The sequence below is a fragment of the Felis catus genome, chromosome A3 (assembly GCF_018350175.1).
Source record: "Felis catus isolate Fca126 chromosome A3, F.catus_Fca126_mat1.0, whole genome shotgun sequence".
NCBI classification, from domain to species: Eukaryota; Metazoa; Chordata; class Mammalia; order Carnivora; family Felidae; genus Felis; species Felis catus.
In genome coordinates, this window is record NC_058370.1 from 126,877,804 (window position 1) to 126,898,764 (window position 20,961).

The following is a 20,961-nucleotide window of genomic DNA, read 5'->3' on the forward strand; positions in this document are numbered from 1 at the left end:
GACATATCTATAGCTGCTACCCCATCATTTCAGTCCCATGTACTCCCATCACTGCCACCTGAGGGATAGGAAAAGGTCTGGCTGCAACAAGACACACAAAGGAGATACATCCTGCAGAGAAGGGAAGGTGCTATGTGGGGGTGTGAGCTTTGTGCTCAGAGGGGTCTGGAATTGAATACCAGTTCTGCAGTTTACTACATGTGGGACCTTGGGCAAATGGTTTTAAATCTTTTTCAAAGCCTTAGTTTATTCATATGAAAAATGAGCTGGAGGTGGGGGACTATTGGCTGCTGGGCTGGAATCTAGCAGGAAGGACACTGGAAATGAGTCAGGATGCCTAGGACTGGGCAGTTCTATTAAAGAGGTGCCGTGAACCTGGGCTCTCTTTCTCTGAATGGGCCCAGTTACGATGCTCTCGGATTAAGATGATGTGTGTAATAACTCCCGCACATAGTACTTGGCCCACCGTAGGCACTCAGCAAATGAAAGATGCTGTGATAGTATTATTATTTTGTGTTTTGGCAAGGCTGTGCCCTATATGCACCGAGAGTATGAAGACTGAGGAACACTATAAACATACATATAAAGGAAATGATTTCCTTTTATTTTTTTTATGGAAAAAATATATTGATAAATTAGTCAATAATCACCTAGTGTGTGCACCCACCGTGTGCCAGGCGCTGGGTTTGGTGTTGAAAAGGATGCAGAAAAGTGGAAACTGTACCTCGGGAGCTCAGCCTGGTTAGGGCAGCAGACATGGAAGCACACCCAGAGTTCATCAGCAGTGCCCGGCAGCCAAGGGAGCACACAGCCAGCGAGGGGGTGGGGTTGTTGGCCCTGCCTTGCAGAAGGTGCAAGATGCATCCTGCGGTCTCTAGGTTGTCCTTTTATTACCTTCAAGCCCATACAAAACCAGCATCAACCAGAGTCCAAATTTGCTCAAAACCGGTAATCCAGCTGAGGCAAAGCGTTTTGTAACATGAGAACTACTGCTCCCTTCCAGGACAGCAGGGCAGGGCACCCCAGAATCCTCCCAGCCCCTTGGCAGAATGAAAAGCCCAGACTTTTCAGCAGATCCTTGCAGAACACTGCCAGCTCTCTACGGTCCAACCTTGCTAAGCCCTAGAGGCCTGACTCCAGGAGGGAGTCCTGTGTACCTCAACCTCCTAGAGGCTGCAACCTGGCTGAGGGACATGTGAAGGTTCATTTAGAAAGACCAAGAGATGCGCCAAGAGCCAGAACTCATGGGCACACACAGCAGGAACATAAAACCCACAAAGGGATGGCCAAGCCCAGGCACCTGACCCCACCATTTCTTATCATCCCTGCAGAGCCTCAGAACAAGGGGTGAGCCAGCCTTTGACTCAGTTTCCTGGGAGGATCCCTCCTCTGCTGTCTCTCTGTCCAAACGCCTGCTCCTGATTTTCCTCTCCCGGGGCGTCCCCCTGGCAAATGTGATCTGGTTCTGGGTTCCGTGGTCTAGAAGGACTGATTTAGAGATTAGATTTTCAGGTGCAGGGGAAGTCTCTGGAGGGCTTGCCAGTAGAAGCCGCCACTAGAATCCTCCCACCCTAATAAGGACAAAGGACAGGAACCACAGCAGTGGGCAACCTGGGCTCCCGTGCCAGACCTGGAGCTACTCTTCTTTCTGCTCATGTCCTCCAGGGCATGAGCCTGGTGCAGACAACAGAGTTCAAGTTCCCACTGTGCCTCTTATTGGCTGTCTGACATTAGGAGAGGGATGTGACCATCTGGGCCTGTATCCTCCTGTGTAGAATGAGGGAGTTGGTTGTCTGTGAGCCCTGAGCCTTCTATCAACTCTTATGATTCTAAATCTGCCCACTGTCAGCATTATACTTGACAAAATATGCTGATTTAATTAAACTTTTATAGCACTTACTAAGTGCCAGGCATGGTTTAAGCACACTGTCAGTATTTAACAATGTAATCCTCTAATAACCCTCTGCGTAGGTACTATTGCTGGCCCCATTACATAGATGGGTAAACAGTAGCACAGGGATATTACGTTAATTTGTCCAAGATCACATACATAGTTAATGGCAGAATTTGAATTCGTTTGGCTCTAGAGTTTCTATAGCCACTGAGCTACACATCTCTGATCTAACACAGGAGCACAGACACCAAATCTCAGTCTGCCTCCCCACATACCAGCTGTAGACCATCTGCATCCATGAAGTTAGATGCAGCAAAGAAACCGGGCAGGTGAGGTCTGCATTTCTTCTGAAGTTCCCGATGGACCCAGTGGCTCAGAGATTGCTTAGGGATTGCAGGCTTTGACCCGAGCCAAGCATTCTTGACTTAACTGCGCAGCACCATCCAGGGTGAAAAACTGCCACATCGACTGTGAGGCCCCAACCAAGGGCCTCCTTTCTGTGCTCAGAGTATCCCTGGTAAGCTCTGCACTGCGCTGGGCACTGCAGTGGGTACAGAGCTAACCGGACAGTGTCCTGCTCTCAGTGATGTGAGCCAGGGCTCCGCTTCCATGCTAGTGGGTCTCCTGGTGGTCTTGTTAAAATGCAGATTCTGACTCAGCAGGATTGGGATGGAGCCCATGGTGTCTGCATATCTAACACGTGATGCAGGAGCTGGTGGTCCACAGACCACACGAAGCAAGAGTGGAGATACCAGGCATGTGGGATTTGAATAAGGAAGCCCGGGCAGCCCTGGGGAGGAGAGGGGAGGTATGCTGGAGGAAGCAGGGTTCTGAGGGTGGCAGGAGGGTACACAGGCACCAGTGCGTTTGTGGGGAGTGGCGTGGGGAACAGAAACCAAGAGCCAGCATGGGGAGACGCCCAGTGGGTCTGCTGAGCCTGCCTAGGGTGATTCTGCCCAGTGACAGACAGCAGGCTGGAGGGGGCACTGAGCTGGGCTGAAGAGACTCAGCTGATTTCAGCCCCAAGGAGCCTCCTCCTCCAGCCCTAGATGTCTGCATCAGATGAGGCAGCAGTCCTGGCTCCTGACAGGGAAGCTCTCCTCCCACATTTCCATATTTATCTCTGCAGGGAAAGCAGAGAGCAGCCTTCTCACAGGCTCCCAGGGCTGCCCTCTGCCAGGCTCATGAATAAAGATGCTGAGACTCTCCTGGGAGAGTCCTCCTGGCCTTCCCTAGAGAGAGGGGGGAGCGCAGGGGAGCAGAGGGCAAGGCAGGGCAGGGCAGGAGATGCTGAAAAAGGATGGGTCAGCCAGCCCTAGCTGAGGGAATGGGAAGGAGGCTTGGATCAGGGTAGGGGTCTACAGATGGTACCTGGAACACCAGAAATGTGTCTCCTCTCAGTGCCTCAGTTTCTGTGCCTGTAAATCAAGAGATTGAACAAAATGGCTTAAGGCTCCTCATTCCAGGTCTGACTTTCTGTGATTCTATCATAAAGAAAGGCTGATGCTTTATGACAGCCAAAGGACTCTCCGAGCGCACGGCCTGTTACGAATCCCTTGGAGAGGAGCCTTGTCCAATAGAGAGATACTGTGAGCCACATCCATTATCCAAAATTTTCCAATAACTATTAAAAAAGTTAAGAAAGAAAGACAAGTAAAATTAATTCTAACATATTTTATTTATACCACTGTATTCAAACACATCAAATTACAACATTTAAACATGTAATCAATATTGACGTGATTAATAAAGTAGTCTACATTTTTTTGGACCAAGTCTTTGACTTTGGTGTGTGTGTGTGTCCTACTTATGGCACATCTCAATTCCCATGTAGGCTGCTCTATGGAACCCTGCAACCCGGGACAGCATGGACGATGCAAATGGGTGTTGAGGCTCCGGCTATAAATGAACTTCAGGAAGATGTATATGTCACTGAGCAAGCGTCCACTTGGTCAGGGAAGCAGAAGGTTATGCGTTCACTAGGAAAGCTGTCTCTGAGAACACGTTGTAACCTCTCAGGCCTAGACACTAGTTCTTGGACACACCAGGCTTGTAGGCCAGTGAGGGGCCGCTCTGGGCCTCCTGCTTACGTGTGGAGCTTGGAACGGTTGCACAAATCCATGTTTCCACTGCAAATCCAGGTGTCTAATGCCTCCATACCTTGGTAACATCTTCCATGCCTCTGGAATCTTGGCTGGTATTTCCCCTTCCTGGGTACCATGTACCAGGAAGTGCCAGTCATCACACGGATTTTGTACACTATTTCTGGAATGTTATTCTGAGGAGGAGCTCTCTCTAGCAAGTCCTGACCCCCCCGCAAGAGAAATCAGTATTTTTTTTTCTTCTCTGAGAAGCAATAGGAGAGGCGGCTTGGCCTAGAGGAATGAGTGAGGGTTCTTGGAGCTCTAATGACCGCCGTTAAACCCTAGCTGCACTTCCAAAGTGGCCGCATGGCCTTGAGCTGGGCACTTTGTTTCTGAGCCTCAGTTTTCACCAGTATGAAAAGACGAAGCCCATGTATGATTGATGCAATTGCTGACATAAAGCACTTTGTACAATGCCAGATACATAGAAGACACTTAAAAATGGCAGCTTCTATCTCTTCCTGCCCTAGGATCATGGGTTCCTTTTTTAAAATATTTTTTTAAGTTTACTTTTATTTATTTTGAGAGAGATAGAAAGCGAGGGGGTCCAGAAAGAGAGGGGGACAAAATCCCAAGGAGGCCCTGTGCTGTCAGTGCAGAGCCCGATGAGGGACTCAAACTCAAAAACTGTGAGACCATGACCTGAGCTGAAATCAAGGGTAGGATGCTTAACCGACTGAGCCACCCTGGCGCCCCAGGATTATGTATTTCTATGTTTTGGAGTGTACTGTTTGTGCCATCGCCAACAACAAAGTACTTTTATCCTGGAGAAGTGTGATTTACCATGTGGTGGCTCATACCCATATGCTAGACATTGTTTTAAGTCCTTTTACCTGTTTTAACTTAATTCTCAAGATAGTCCTGAGCTAAGGCTCATAGATGAGGAAACCAAGGCACAGAGAGGTTAAGTAATTTTCTGAAGGTCACACAGTAAATGGCAGAGCTGAGATGTGAACCTAGGAAATCCACCTGCTAAGCCCCATTGCTGACCTCTTTTGTCTTGTGGCTATACCAGAGGCAGGACTCCTTGGGGAGGGGATTTTGACCTTCAGCTCCAAAGGCAAGAACTGCAAACCAGTGCAGAAGCTTTTAGGGCAGCCAAAATGATGACCTGAACCCAGATCCTGCCAAGGCAAATCCCATCAGCAGGTACTTCTGGATTTTTACATTTTGCCTGCCACCTGTTATCAGCCATGCCTGAAGCTTCTCTGCACTTTCTGTTATGATTCTGTTTTCTAGAGCATTGTTCCCAGCAGACCTCTGAGGTTCCTGGCACTGTAGCGGAGCCCCGACTGTGCTATCTCTGGAGTGTCCTGGAGCCCCTCCTGGCGACCCTTCCCCTCCCGAGGGACACGTGTGGTTGCAGCAGCCAGAGAGGCATGTGATTCCTGGCTCTGCCCAAGGGCGTGTTGCTAAGCAGCTGGTGCACGTTGAGATGTGTGGATGGAAACCCTCATGGGACAAAAACAAACCCTCATGTGTCCAGAGCTGCATGCACGTGTGTGTGTGTGTGTGTGTGTGTGTGTGTGTGTGTGTTTGGGGCAGAGCCAAGCCAAAGCAGCACCTTTCTGCAGCAGGAGCCCAGGATGATATGGGAGCAGACTAGTGAGGGGATGGAACTCAATGATCTCCAGCAGGGTGGTCCCCATCTTCTCTGTGGCAGTTGTGCTCCCAGCAAGACAAAACCAAATACACAAAACATCTGTCTTGCCCCTCTCCCAGCACCTACCTGACAACCTTGTTCTTGCTCCGCTAATCCCAGTGTCCAAGCAGAAGCAAAATGAGGGTGTGGGGGGAGGTAAAGGGGCCGTGGGAAGTCTGTCTGCGACTCATTTTTCCCACCCATACGTTGCAGGGCATCTTCCCTGGCCTGGGCAATGCCACACATCCCCGTTTTACTTGTTGCTCCTTCCCTGGACAAGAGGGAGAGAAGGAAAACTGTTCTCTCTCCTGGTCAAGTGCAGTACAAAGCCAGCCTCTAGTCTTGCCATGACTCCTTACACGCTTTATGGGGCCCAGTGCAAAATGAAAAAGTGGGCCCCTTGTTTAAAAATTAAGAATTTAAGGATGCAACGGCAGAGCATTGAACCAAGAACAGGGCCCTTCTTGCCTGGGGCCCTGAGCAGCAACACGGTCACAGCCACGAAGCTGCCCAGAGTGAAGCTGGCCGAGTGTTGTCTCCACATTGCATTAGCATGAGCCAGCACATATGCAGATCTAACCCTTTCTTTCTTTCTTTTTTTCTTTCTTTTTTTCTTTCTTTGAGAGTGGGAGAGGGGCAGAGGGCGAGAGAGAGAATCCCAAGCAGGCTCTACACCCAGCACAGAGCCCGACTCGGGGCTCAATCCGACAATCGTGAGATCATGATCTGAGCTGAGATCATGATCTGAGCTGAGATCAAGAGTCGAACACTTAACTGACTGAGCCACCCAGACACCCCTACCTGCTGAAAGTTCTCTGACGCCCTCCCCACCACAGGCTCCCACAACCCATGATTAAAGCCACCCTCCTAGCCAGTCACTGGAGACCCTTCTGGACCTCTTGGGGCCTGCAAATCGCTCCAGCTTCATTTCCCAACCCACACCTCGGGCACTCTGGGCCTGTACAGATTCCTTGGCAATCCTTCCAAAGTGCTCTTTCATGCTTTGCCCACACTTCTCTCTCTGCCAGGAATATGATTTTTCTCTCTCACTCCTTGTTAGCTCCCATTAGGTCTTTGCCACTCAGTTCACAGGTCACCTCCTCTGAGATGTCCTCCCAGACTAGTCGTTCCTTTGAACCCCACTCTTTCCCATACCTAAGCCCTGCCTGTGTCCATGTGTTCAGGACACTTGCTACTCATCATTGTAACCATCTGTTTGTACCCCTGCCACCAACTCTGCTATGAGGTCCTTGAGCGAATGGCCATGCGTGGAACACAATACTCAATAAATCTCTCTTGGAGGACAATGGGTGAAGGTAGCCCCCCACCGTGTCTTTCATATGCAGCCCTTTTCTTACTGTTATATTAAATTAACCAAGAGATATCATTTACATGCTGATTTCTACATTTCTCTCATAATTCTTCTCCAAAGAGTGATCTGTCCAATGTACTGGGAATTCATTGTTGATATTTTTTAAAGTATTTTATTTTCATTTAATGAAAACAGCAATTTTTTTTCTGACTCTAAAGGTAAAACACATTTGTAACAAAATTAAGAGATAATGATAAGGAGTTATTATCCAAACACCTACCACTCAGAGAGAGCCACTATTAACAGTGAACATTGTCCTAGACGATCATTCACTGATTCAACAAGTATTTACTGAACAATGACTATGCTTCATGCATTCAGGATACAGCAGTGAATCATAACCACAAAAAGCCTTTCCTTCCCTCTGGTCATTGTTTACATAAGTGCCTATGTACAGTTCTGTGCACACGCACACACACACACACACACACACACACACACAAGCTTGTTGTTTTAACTAGTATTCATTTAGTGCGATTTCCTGAAACTCTTTTTATGCCACTGACTTTTCATGTATGACCCTCTTTTTTATGGTTGATATGTTTCATAATTTGTTTAGCCAGCTCTTAACCCTTAGGGAACTGTTAAAAATTTCATTATTATCCATACTTCAGTGAACTTTTTTTTTATTCGTCAAATTGTTCTGTCATCTCCCCAAATGGATTGTTGGTAAAAGAGTACACAAATTTTAATTTTGATGCATCGCGCCCAGTGACATTCTAATACCTGGTCGTCAGAGTGCTGATCTGTCCCACATCTCAGACTGTGCTGGGCGTTAGCACTTTCCCTAGTTTCCCCTCTGATAGAAGAAAAAGTGTTTTGGCATTTCCCTGATTTCTAGTGAGGATGTACATGTCTTTTGTATATATCTTTTGTAATCCCTTTGGGAAAATCATAAGCAAGCTTGATTATAATAGTTTTGTTTTGTTTCTTTCCTCTGCTACAGAGGTTTACGTTTTTAGGAAAAGCCTGTTGGTATTCTCCTAATTCACTTCTGGTTTGGGTGTCACCAAAAGGCCTTCCCCACCCTGAGATTCAAGATATTCTCTCTGTTTTCTTCGGACTCAATCTCTCTCTAGCTCTCTCATTTCTCTTGGAATGGTCACATTTATTCTGTGACTCTAGCGGCTACACAGGATTTCACGAAGAGTCCATTTCTCCTTGCTGGTGTGAGATGCTGTGCTCAGGCTGAACGCTGGATTTGGCGTGTGGGCCAGTAATTCTCTTTCTGTGGCTGTCAGTCAGCCCATTCTTCATCAACAGCACAGTGCCTTCATTATCGCAAGCGTATAATACACTTTCATAGGTGCCAAGCACCCCCTTCCCTCTTTTTTTTTTCATTATTAGTGAACATATATTCTCCCAGAGGAACTTCCAAATAATTAGGTCAAGTTGCAAAACAACCAGACAAAGCAAAACCCAGTGAGGTTTTGATCACGATTGCTTGGAGCTGTTGCATTATTTAGGGAGAGCTGGCATCTCTGCAATTCTAAGTCTTCCTATCCAAGAACTTGGAGCGTCCATTTGCTTATTTATGTCTGCCCAAATGATCAGGCTTCTGGAGTGTGAACAGCCATCTCCCTTTCTCGCAGAGCTGTGAGCCCTGAAGCTCTGAACAAATAGATCTTCCTCTGGAGAAACTGCCCCAGCCTAGGTGCTGGTAGGGGTGGCCCAAAAGACCTTTCCTGAGTGAAGTGAAAAGGTGCCAGTTCGCGTGCATGTCCTCGGGTAGACGCTTTATGTAAGCATCTCACTGCATCTTCTGGCCGACTCTGGAGGTGGGTGGTGTTCCTGGTCATGGAAGGAGCTGAGGGTTTGCTCACCTGCCCAAGGCTCAGTAGCTAATGCTCTGGGATTGGGTCCTGGATCTGTCTTTCTCCGAGCCTTTCATTAAGCCACCCTGGGCATGAAAGAACCTAATAACAGCCTGAAAACCCAGCCTGGGGGGTGGGTAAAGACTCAGAGGAGGGAGGCAGGCTGGGTGCCCAGAAAAGGGGCCAGGTGGGGCAGAGACCCAAAGGAAATATAGAGATGGGAGACAGGTGGGGATGAGAAAGCTTTGCCTGGCTCTGATCCCCATGTTGAAGGCAGGCATTATTTTTGTCTAGTGGGAACCAGGAGTTTTAAAATACAGACAAGAAAAGAGCGGAGGCTCTGTGACCACGGGGGAGACAGGAGTGAAAGCAGGTGGGGCAGGGGATAGAATGAGGGTGCCAGAAAAGGGCTGAAAGCCGCCGGTGGAGAGAGTCGACTCCTGAGCCCTGGCTCCTCAAAGACCCTGGCAGGGCTGGACACCAGGCAGGAGGCCGGGCTTCCTGTTCAGGTCTGGGGACAGCCTGCCAGCGAAGATCTGTTTTAAAATGTCTACATGCTGTACATGATACAAAAACAATCTTCAGCCTTCAAAGCAGCTGGTACATTTTCTTAGAGATATGTTTGCCTGCCTACCAGTCTGCTGCCTTGCCGGGCTTCGGTCCGGTCACTTTCAACTATCCAGAGATTTTGATAAATTCTACTGCTGCTGTGAACTACATCCACCAACAAGATCCTCTCTGGAAAGACAGCTGGCATAAAAACTACTTTAAAAATAAATATCGTATGTGTTATACACTCCTCGTATTTACACTCCCCTCCGTGTTCTACTGAAGTGCCTTCTCTGGCTGACCCTTGTCAACCCAAGGACCTTGGGCATAGTGGTAAGGTCTCTCCTGCCCCCCAGAGGGAAGCAGCCTGCGGGAGGCGCTATGTCACTTTGAATTTCTCTTTTCATGCCAATTAAAAGGAGGTATTGTAGCAAACTGAAACCCACAGCTGAACACTTGGATGACTGCAGTCCTCACAAATCTCTTCTCCCCCTGGAAGAAAATGACTTCCCCACACCTGCTTTTCATCATCACCCAGGGCACTGATGGTGATTTTTCCTAAAAAGCCATCTTCATGTCACTTTTCAACATCTCTCCTGCCCCTTCTTGCCCGGACGAAACAGCGTAGCCTCCTGAGCCTGGCATTCAAGGGCTTTCAAAATGGGGACTGCTTTCTCGTCACAACCCTCTCCTCCCTGTACTATACCCCAGACATGTGTAATTATTTGTTTTCATTCATATCTTCATATGCTGCCATTGCTAAATGGATAGACAAATATTAGATACCCAATATGTGTCGGACATGGTGCCAGACCCAGATGGATACAGAAAGAGGTAAGATGTGGCTGTTGTTCTCAACAGCTCACAATCCATTATGCGTCTGCTTACAGTACAGGTTAGAATCTGTCTCCCGGATCTGTGCTTTCTTAACCTTCTATTTATACTTCTCTTAGGGTATTTTATCCTATCAGGATCTTATTTAATAGCTATGTGTCTGTGTCTGCCCTGCAGATTGGGGTACCTTACCAAGGAGAAAGGCGATCTCTTGTCTACCTTTGTATCCGTCAAAGATTGGAGCAGGGCACATGATAGGTACCTCCCTGAAAGAATGAATAATTGAATAGGCCCTAGAAGCAATTTCAGGTCTGTCTGCATGTAAATATGGGTGAGTGTGTGAAGTTTGCTCCTCTAACCTCCTGGAGCAACCCTGAGGCTGCCACACAGCAGTGGTGTGGAGAAGGGGGCCCAGTTTGGAGTTGCACGGACCCAGGTTTGCACGCTGCCCATGAAGCTGGTAGTATGCAGCATTGTTGAAATGAGGGTGGGACTGCTGAGGCAGGCCAGGAACAGTAGGCCTGGGACAAAATAGTCCTTTATTGCTTTAACTGCTGCTAAAAACCCTTCTCGGGACTTACTCCATCCTGAGTCTGTGCGGTAAGCATGCTGGATGCAGTAGGCCCTGGCAATGATCAGACCCAGTTGGAAGCAGGGCTGGCTTCTGAGTGCTATACTTCTTCATCATGTGAATAAATTCATGACTCTTTCCAAAGCCTCTTCTAAGAATCCTAGTGACGCTTCTGGCCAATGACAGACTTTTCCTGGTGTCCTGGAATTATGACAAATGCCCCAAACTGGGAATCAAAGGCATTAACCCTTCATTCTAACTTCACAGAGCTGCTGGCAGTTGGGTTAAGCCATATGCTGATGGGATTGATTACAGGGTGCTAATTCCAGGGGCGCCTGGGTGGCTGAGTCAGTTAAGCATTCTATTTCAGCTCAGTCATGATCTTGTAGTTTGTGAGTTCGAACACCACGTTGGGTTCTGTACTGACAGCTCAAAACCTGGAGCCTGCTTCAGATTCTGTGTCTTCCCCTCTCTCTCTCTGCCTCTCCAAAAATTAAAAAAGAAACAAACAAACAACACACACACACACACACACACACACACACACACACACACAAACACGGTGCTAATTCCAGAACGAGTCCTGCATCCAACCATGGTCTCTAGGTCAGCTGAGAGAACCTGTCTCCCTCTCTCCCATGCAGGAAGGGGGTGGGTGAGTGATTCCCCTCCCCGCAGCCAAAGGGGCTCCAAGGGAATTACTGCCAAGGGATGCTGGTTGGCTAAGGAAAGATTGGCCTTTCGTTCCATAGATGGCTACTGTGTGGCCAGTTGTTTAGTGACCCCTGGGTCTTCTGACTGGGGAAGGGAATTGGAGAGACATGATGTGGGGAATGATGCCTAAGTTCATTCATGATGCCCAAGTTCCTAAGGGGGGTGGATAATGGGTCCTGCATGTGCCCACTTGGCTGAGAGTTGGGTAGGGACCGTGTCTGACTGGGAGTAAATCCTGAGTCTGTACAGGAATGCAGCATAAAATCCACAGCTCCCAAGGGGCAGCAGATATCAGATGGCATAGCTAGAAGCTTCCTTCTTATTGATGGGACACATTGGAATCCAGTCCTCAGGAGCCCTGAGACAGTGAGCTAACTTAGATGATCAGCCACAGGAGGACTGTAACTTTCCTCCTTCAGTGAAGAGATGGCTCCCTTTTCTTTCTTTCTCCCTAGCCCAACACACTGGGGGAGTGGAGTGGCCAGGAGGGGAGGCTGGAGGAGTGGTGTGCCAACAGTTGGTCATTGGTACCTCCCACCCCTGTCCCTAGAAGCTGCAGCCACAGAGAAGTCAGCCTGTTCTGGAGGAGGCAAGGGGAGCTCTGACTTAAGCTGGAGATGGAATATCATCAAATGAACAGGACTGAATCCTAAAGGTCTGAAATGAGCCTGTCTTAATAACCGAAGGTGACTGCAAACTTAGGGAGTCTTGCCAAGACGCCGTCAAAGCAACCACCACACACGTCAGAGTAGTTTGCCACAGCTTGGTGACTGCGTGAAGTTACAAGAAAAAAAACTGCTTCATGTTTGTAAGTCATGGAGTCGAGACTTTTCAGGAAACCTGTTTTCTGGTACTGAGTCCCATTATAGCTACTGCTGTTCTGGTAACCAGGGTATTTTTAATTGAGCACCTGGGTACCAACCACCATAGGAGACACTACACAGAGGTGTTCTTGTCTAATAATCTCAACTATACATTTGAATACTACTTGTAGTAGTTTCCTATTGCTGCTGTACCATACCACCTCAAATCTGTTGGCTTAAAATAATACAAATGTATCGACTTGCGCTTCGGGAGGTCTGAGGTTGGACATGGGTCTCCTGGGATAATGTCAAAGTGCTGGCAGGCCAACATTCTCCTTCCTCCATCTTCAAAGCCAGCGATGGCCAGCAGAGCCCTTCACGTATTGCGTTTCTCGGTCCTCCTCTTCACTTCTGAGGCCGCTTGTGATTACATTGGGCCCATCTGGATAATCCAGGGTTGCCCCTACTTGAAAGTTAGCCCATAAGTCACCTTAGTTCCAACTACAACTTTTTAATTCCCCTTTGCCACATAATGTAGCATTTTCACAGGCTTTAGGCATTAGGACGCCGGAAGACGTCTTTGGGGGAGGGCATTATTTTGCCTTCCACCTTTGTCATTCTCCACATGAGGCAAAATGCACAGGAAGGTGAAGTGACCAATCCAAGTTTACTCAGTTCATAAACTGAAGACCAGTGGCTAGTTTGCGATTATCCGCGTCTGGATCCCTGAAAGCACTGGATTTGACATCTATCAGCCAAAATCAACTCTGGCCTTAACCCAGAAATAAGTCTGGGAGACATGAGTGAGTTCTTCCTTTCCTAGGTGGTTGCCTTGAAGAAATTGATATTTCTAACCAGGTCCATTCGTCCTTGTGTTAATATGCCACAATGGATTTCTTCAGGAGCATTCCAGTTGGCTTTTGGCCTTCGATTTGTCCTGTGGTGCTTTGGACATACACTACCTTTAATATGTATATGGTCAACCTACAGATCCAATAGGTATGTCCTTACTACTTTCATGCTTAGAAATCACCCACACTCAGATAATGGATTAACAGCCACTTCTCTTCCCTTACCATTTTTTTATTATTTAATTTAAAAAAGCATCTCCTAGGGGCGCCTGGGTGGCGCAGTCGGTTAAGCGTCCGACTTCAGCCAGGTCACGATCTCGCGGTCGGGAGTTCGAGCCCCACGTCAGGCTCTGGGCTGATGGCTCAGAGCCTGGAGCCTGTTTCCGATTCTGTGTCTCCCTCTCTCTCTGCCTCTCCCCCGTTCATGCTCTGTCTCTCTCTGTCCCAAAAATAAATAAACGTTGAAAAAAAAATAAAAAAAATAAAGAAGCATCTCCTTAACTTATCTGGAATTTATTTTGTGTCTAGTGCAAAGGGGGGGATCTGAATTGATTTTCCATTCTCTCCCCACAAAAACAAACAAACGAACGAACAAACACACAAAACAACCAGCTGTCCACACAGCCAACAGTCAATGAGGGCATCTGATCACATACTACATATAAATGCAGGGGGCTCCGACTTAGTTGTTCAGGAATTTCTCTATGGTGGCACCAGCACCAGGGCCATACTGTTTTAATTACTGAAGGTATGAAACATTTTTTCGTGTCTAACAGAGAAAATATGACATTTACTTAATAGTCAGTTGTTCTCAAGTATTTATTCTTCCAAAGAGACCTCAGAAAAATCAAAAATTGATGTTTAATTACACAAAATTAATTACAGAATAATTGATATCACTATAATATGTAATTTTGTTACCCAGGAACACTGTGTTTCTATTTACTTACATCTTCTTTTATATCCCTCAATAAAATTTTCTTCATACAAGTCCCACATTTTTTTTCTAAAGGCTACTTCTAGGTATTTTATTTTATTGCCATAATAGTGTTATCTTTTTCTAATATGTTTTCTGATTATTTATTAATGGTATATTGGAAAGATAATGACTTGTATTTTTAACTTATATCTAGCCATTTAAAATCAATCATTATTAACCTATTTTTTTTTCTGTTGGTCCTCATAGATTTTGAGGGCATACATGGTCCTTCAATAATGAAATCTCTCAAATTCTGATACTAAGTGGATGGAGGAGAATTTCTGTAACAAATTAAATAACAGTGGCCAAAGATCGAGTGTCCTTTCCTCAGTCTTGATTTTAATAGGTGTTTATTTTAAGGATGGTGATGCCAATGTAGGTTTAAGACAGCAAACCTTCCTCAAATTAAAGATTTTTTTTCCCATTTTTAGATATTAAAGATTTTTTCTTTTTTAGAGGATGCTGTTGCTTTTAAATGCATTTATCCAAATGATTGCGTGTTTAAAAAATATTGGCATAATTCTATTATGAAGTATTTATAGTTCTTTTTTTTAAGTTTATTTATTTATTTTGAGAGAGAGAGAGAGAGTGAGCAAGCAAGCATGAGCAGGGGGAGGGACAGAGAAAGGGAGAGAGAGAATCCTAAGCAGGCTCCTCACTGTCAGCCCATGTCTCGATTTGGGGCTCGAACTCACCAGGCTTGAGATCATGATCTGAGCCAAAATCAAGCGTTAAATGCTTAACTGACTCAGCCACCCCGGTGCCCGTATTGTTTTTCTAATGCTAAACCATCCTTAAAGTCCTGGAGGGGAAAGCTTACTTGATTGTGGCCAATGATTGTTTTAAAATACTTTAACTATGAGTTACTAGGGTTCATTGACAGTTTTCCTATCCATGTATAGAGGTAAGACTGGTGCTAGATTAAGAGATGAGGAGAGAGAAGGCTGAATGTTTTGGGAGACCTCCGGCTTTGGCTTCTGATATGGGTGGGGCCCTCTATCAGGGAGGAGGCAAGGAAGGGACCCAGGAGAATTGAGCAGCATGAAGAACATGATGAAAACCTCACCTACTCAATTTACCCTCTCCTACTCTGACTATTCAATGTCTTCATAGCTATCCAGAAGAATCCAGTCTAAACATCAGTAGCCTCCCCAGACATTGCTGGTTTCATGGGGCTGCATGTTCAATGAGATGCCCTGTTAAGTGAGGTGCTGGATATTGTTTTAAGAAAGCTATGCTTCATCAGCTTCATTCTCGGATGTCCAAATGACCAGGGTGCCCATGACTCACCAGGATGTAACGCAAGTCTATTATGATTTTATTATTGCCTTATTCTACTCGTTAGCATTTGATTACACAATGATTCTCTTATTTTATTATGCTTAGATGTGAGATTATAACTGCATTCCTTAGAAATGATGTAAAATTCAAATAAGCCTTTCCCAGTGAGTTTAAATTGAGAGGTTTCACTCTACTCATTTTTTTCCCCTGAATTTATTAGGGGGTTACTCTGTGCTTTTTTTACACAAGTGAGTGAAGATTGTGTGAACTTTGCTATTTTTTATTATACACCCTCTTTGATTTCTGAGCCTTGGAACCTATTTGTAATGTCACTAGATAAAAGACAATGGTGGGTGTGAAATTTTTTTTTTCCTCAAAAGATAGTATCATGAGTAGCATACTGCTCACCTACCCGCCCACTTTCCCCGGGGGAGCAGAGATGATTGCATTCTTCAGTGGCCCCTTGGTTTTAATTAGAGGCTTGATTTGTGGATGAGTGATCCTACGTCGGGGAAAGTAGTCCTCCACCCAGCAAACCTTCTGCAAAAGGCAAACCTTCCCAAGGGAAGAGGCGCAGCTGCTCTCATTTCCCGCCTGGACCACCTAGTGGGCACCTACTGGCCAGCCTTCCTGCCTTTAGCCTGCTCCTCTCGCTCTGCCAATCCATTGTCCACACTACTGCCAGAACGAGCTACTTAAAAATAGAAATTTCATGGAGTCGTCCTGCTTCATTAGCTTTTCATCACTTTCTGGAGCAGAACATCCAGGAGAGGGACCCTGCTCACCTCTCCAGGGTTATCCCATTTGTATAGCAGAGTCCTCCCTGCCTGATCTCATGTATCAAGCTCTAGCAAAACAAACTTTTGTGCTCCCCAATGTACCCCCGCCCCCCCCCCCAGCGGTGTACAGCAGATAGTTCCTTACCTTCATGTTCTCCCTATTACATGGAGAGCTTCCACTCTAATGCTTTCTAAATGCCCCAGGCATTTTCCTACATGTCCTTTGGGACTCAGCTCAGGAAGGAAGCTTGACCTCAAAGCTAGGTTGAGTGTCCTTCCTCCATGCTGTTAACACCCTGAATGTGACTCCAACATGGCACTAGCTGTGCTATTGTAATCACTTAAGATGGACCTGTAGCACCCCTGTGGACCTTGAGGGTAGGGGATGCATCCAATTTTTAATTTTTTTTTTTTAAGACTGAGACTAATCCATTTTTGACTCTGATGTCTAATACACACCCTGGTCATAGTAGGAGCCCAATAAATTTTTATTCTGTGAATGAATGAGTTACCTCATTTTTCAGGTGGGGAAATGCACAACCAGGGAAGGGCAACCAGTGCAGTAAAAGGACCACCAGATGGGAATCAGAACAGGGTGTTGTAGTATAGTTTCTGACCTGGTTACTCTACTTCCTTGCCAAGAAGCAGCCTTTTCTAAAAAGGTAAATGTGATAAAGTCAGCCTATTGAACACATTGAAGTCCATGCCCAAATGCTTCTACCAGATGCCCAAAGAGTGGAGAATACCTGGGGCCTCAGCAAGGTTACAGCTCCTGAACTGTAAGTTTCACATTTTATTTCACATTTTCTTGAAATTTGCATTATGCTCTCCAAAATGTCTTCCTTTACAAATTGAAATACTCAACAACCCCAGTGTCCATTGACAGATGAATGGGTAAAGAAAATGTGGTATATACATGCAATGGAATGTTATTCATTGCCCCAAAATTCGGAAAGTCTACCCTATGTGACAACATGAATAGATCTGGAGGACATAATGCTAAGCAAAATAAGTCAGTCACAAAAGGACAAACACTGCCTGATTCCACTTATATGAGATATCTTAGTCAAACTTTTTCTAGAAGAAGAAACTAGAATAGTGGTTGCTAAGGAATGGGAGAAGGGGTAATGGGAGTTGCTGTTCAAGGAGTATAAAGTTGCTGCTATACAAGATGAATACGTTCTAGAGATGTGCTTACAACATAGGGCCTATAGCTAACAATATGGTATTGTGCATTAAACGCTTATTAAGGTGGGTAGATGTCATGTTACACACATATACACAAAAACAATAGCAAAGGGACACAAGGAAATCTTGGAGATGTTTGATACGTTTACTACCTTGACTGTAGTGATGGCTGTATGTTTATGCCCAAACTTATCAAACTGTATATATTAAATACATTAAATTTGTGTGGATTTTTTGTGTATCAATTAACCTAAATAAAGCTGGAAAAATTTGAAACATGTTTACAATTAATTTATAGTTAACTTACTCGACCACCCTTCAGTCTTCAAGTAAATTTAGCATTCTGAGAAGAAAGACCCTGGTTACCCTCTGCCTATGCCCAGCTCACTACCATCCGGGCAACTAGGCAGATATAATGAAAGAAGAGGAACAGATATGGATCCTGGATTCAGAGAAGCCTGGATCCAATTCCAGGTCGGTGACTTATGGGTTGTTTCACTCTGAGGAAGTTACTCAACCCCTTCGGGCATCAGTGGTTGACTCCACAGAACTGGGGTGATGGCACAGTTCCATCAGTGGAACAGCTTGGGTGGACACCAGCAAATTGCGCTTACACAGCGGGTGTCTACTGCTCTCTCCCTTCAGCCAGACCATCAGGTGCTCTTCACAGCCTCTCCCATCCACCACCACCTCCAACTTGTTTAGAAATGAGACAATGATTTCCAGTCACAGTTGGTCTAAAGTGCTGGGAGAATTTTGGGGTGACATAGTGGAAAGCATTCACATACACTTGAGGCCATTCCTTCCTCTGCCTCCCTAACATAAACTCAATGAGCCAATTCACTGAGCTTCTCATGTCCAATTTCCCCATGTGTAAATTAGGATAATTAGACCATCCTCGCAGAGCTTTAGTGAGGATTAACTGAACTAACTTGTGTAAGAATTTAGCAGAGTGCTTATCACATATTAGGTAGTGAGTATGTGGGAAATTTATTAGGTTATTGAGGACCCACATTATAGGAACCGGATGGAGTAGGCAGGAAAATGCTGTCCCCAAAAGTGTCTACCTTCTAATTCCTGAATTCTATGAATATGTTCCTTTACATGGCAAAAAAGACTTTGCAGATGTGATTAAACTTAGGACTTTGAGATGGGGAAATTATTTCTGGATTATCCAGATGAACCTAAGGTAATCACAAGCGTCCTTAAAAGAGTCAGAGGGAGAGATGTGAGAAGATGAGCAAAAGAAGAGATTTGAGGAGGCAATGATGCTGGATTTGAAGATGGAGGAGAGGCCATGAGCCAGAGCCTAGATGGTAGAAAAGGCAAGAAAACAGACTCTCCCTAAAAGGGACGCACTCCTGCCAACATCCTGATTTTAGCACAGAGAGACTCATTTTAGACTTCTGACCTCTAAGAACTATAAGATTATATATAAATTTGTACACTCAGTTTGTAGTAATCTGTTAGGTAGCAGTAGGAAACTGAAACACCAGGTGACTACATTTTTGAACATTGATAGAAACAATGGCCACCAAACTCCTCTGATCACTAGGTACTATGACACTAGCCGCCTTCCTCACCTTCTCTCATTCCCCCAGTACTCCTTCCCCGGGTTAACGATACTGTCAGGGGCTGAGAAGGTGTTACCATGCCTGAAATGTGCCACTAGGAACCACATCTCTTCTTTTCTGGGCAAAGGTAGAGGGGAAAAAGTGCAGGGATGTGTACGTACCCACACGTGTGTGTGCGTGTATGTGTGTAGATAAGGACATCTCAAAACGAAAAAGTGTGCCATACAATGGGGGCAATAATTCAGCCCTGCTCAACTCAGGATGCCCAACCTGGCAAGCCAGGATGAATGGCAGTTGCTATGGAAACAGCATCCCTTGGCTTCTGCCCGCTGCCTCCTTAGCACAGCTCTGCCATTGTGCAATCCAGTTACCACCCAGTGCTCAGCAGCTCTGCACCCTGACAGGGTCTGGCATATCTAACTAAGCGTAGAGCACTTCTGCTATCTCCCCCCTTTCCACAATAACTTCATAGACTCAGGAAGCCAGGAAGTGTGAGAACAGAGATGGGAGGCTGCAAAGTACAGTGGACAGAGCACTGGATTCAAGATTGCCTTGTTCAAATCCTTTCTCTCCTCTGAGCCCACTTTCCTCTTTTGTACAACGAACAGGGGGCTGGCCAGGATGACTCATGAGAGCCTCTGTAACAACTGTGAGATGACTTTCATGGGAAGATGATAAACTGAGAACAGGAAGAGGGCAGAGCTAAAGAATGGTCAGGTTGATGGCTATTTGTCTGTGTTTCTGAAAACCAGCCTTCCCCACCAGAGGGAAAAGCCCCAGGAGCAGTTAGGTGGAAGGAAGCCGCTCTCTATGTTATTCCTTGACAGAGGCATGCCCTGTTTCACAGTGAACGGGCCATGAGTCCACCTGCCTGCTGTTGAGCTCCGAGGGTGTTGCTTCCTTTATTGTTCCTCAGGGACCGTATCATGGCTCTTAAGCCCTGCCACTGGCCAGGAGGGACTCTGGGGCCCAGGTCACACAAAGCAGGAGGCGCTCCTCAAATCAACCTGATTAACCAGCTAACTTTTCTAAGGATGCTCCACTAACTCCTGACCTCCAGTGCTAGTGTCCAGCAGGGAAGTTGAGAATACACACAGGTAACTGCAATCCAGGGTCTACATGGAGCTCATCTTGGTCAAGATTACCTGTTTAGAAAGCAAATTCACTTTGCTCCATCAGCTCACGCCACCTACCCTTGTACCACCAGTCAGCAGTGGGGTGTCTGGAGAAGTTCCATCCTTCCCCATCTTTGTGGGACTTGTTACAATGATGCAGAAGGGGTCTAGGGAGTTAGCAGCCTTGATGGGGCAAGGCTACACTATGCCATTTCATAGCACTTCATGATAAATAAATTGGAGCTCATTAATTAAAAATGAGAGCCGACAGGAGCCAGAGCTGACTACAGGGCCACCTGGAGTCAAGGGACTGTGTGTGGCTTGCTTGGGCTTCACTCTGTGACGATGTTCGCAGTAGGTGAGTGTCTTGTTCCCTTAACTTGGACCTCCCAAGGGAGTATGTCATAGACCAAGGGAACAGCTTGAGTACAGGGTTGAGGTGCAATATTGAAGAATGTTTGATGACTGTAGGCAGCCTTTAGGAATAGTGCAGGGAGGTTATCAGGTCCTTTGGCAGACAGTCTGTCACCTATCTACTGTCCCTTCCCCAATTTTTCACTAACTTGGCTTTTGTTCACAGCATCAGCGTTCCCAGCCCCAGGCAATAGATGATGATTGGGCTAAAACCAATAATAGCAATCCTGTTCTTTGCTTGTCAATTTTTTAATTTTAATTTTAATTTTTATTGTTTGTTTGTTTGTTTGTTTGTTTGCCAAGAAATATAGTTTAGGCCAAAGAGACCAAAGAGTTAAGTCTGCTGACGGTGAGTGGGGTGGAAGCATTTCTTGGAGATATTTTTATTTCTTGATATAAAGGGACTGATGCAGCCGGTACCTTTTCCCTTTCTCTGGCGGACT

The 20,961-nt window shown here is 46.0% G+C and overlaps 1 protein-coding gene across 1 annotated transcript in view; it reads right to left on the reverse strand.

Annotated features, from left to right (window-relative positions):
- VSNL1 (visinin like 1) overlaps window positions 1-20,961 on the reverse strand; it is a 98,411-nt gene that overhangs the window by 17,362 nt on the left and 60,088 nt on the right. The window lies entirely within an intron of this gene.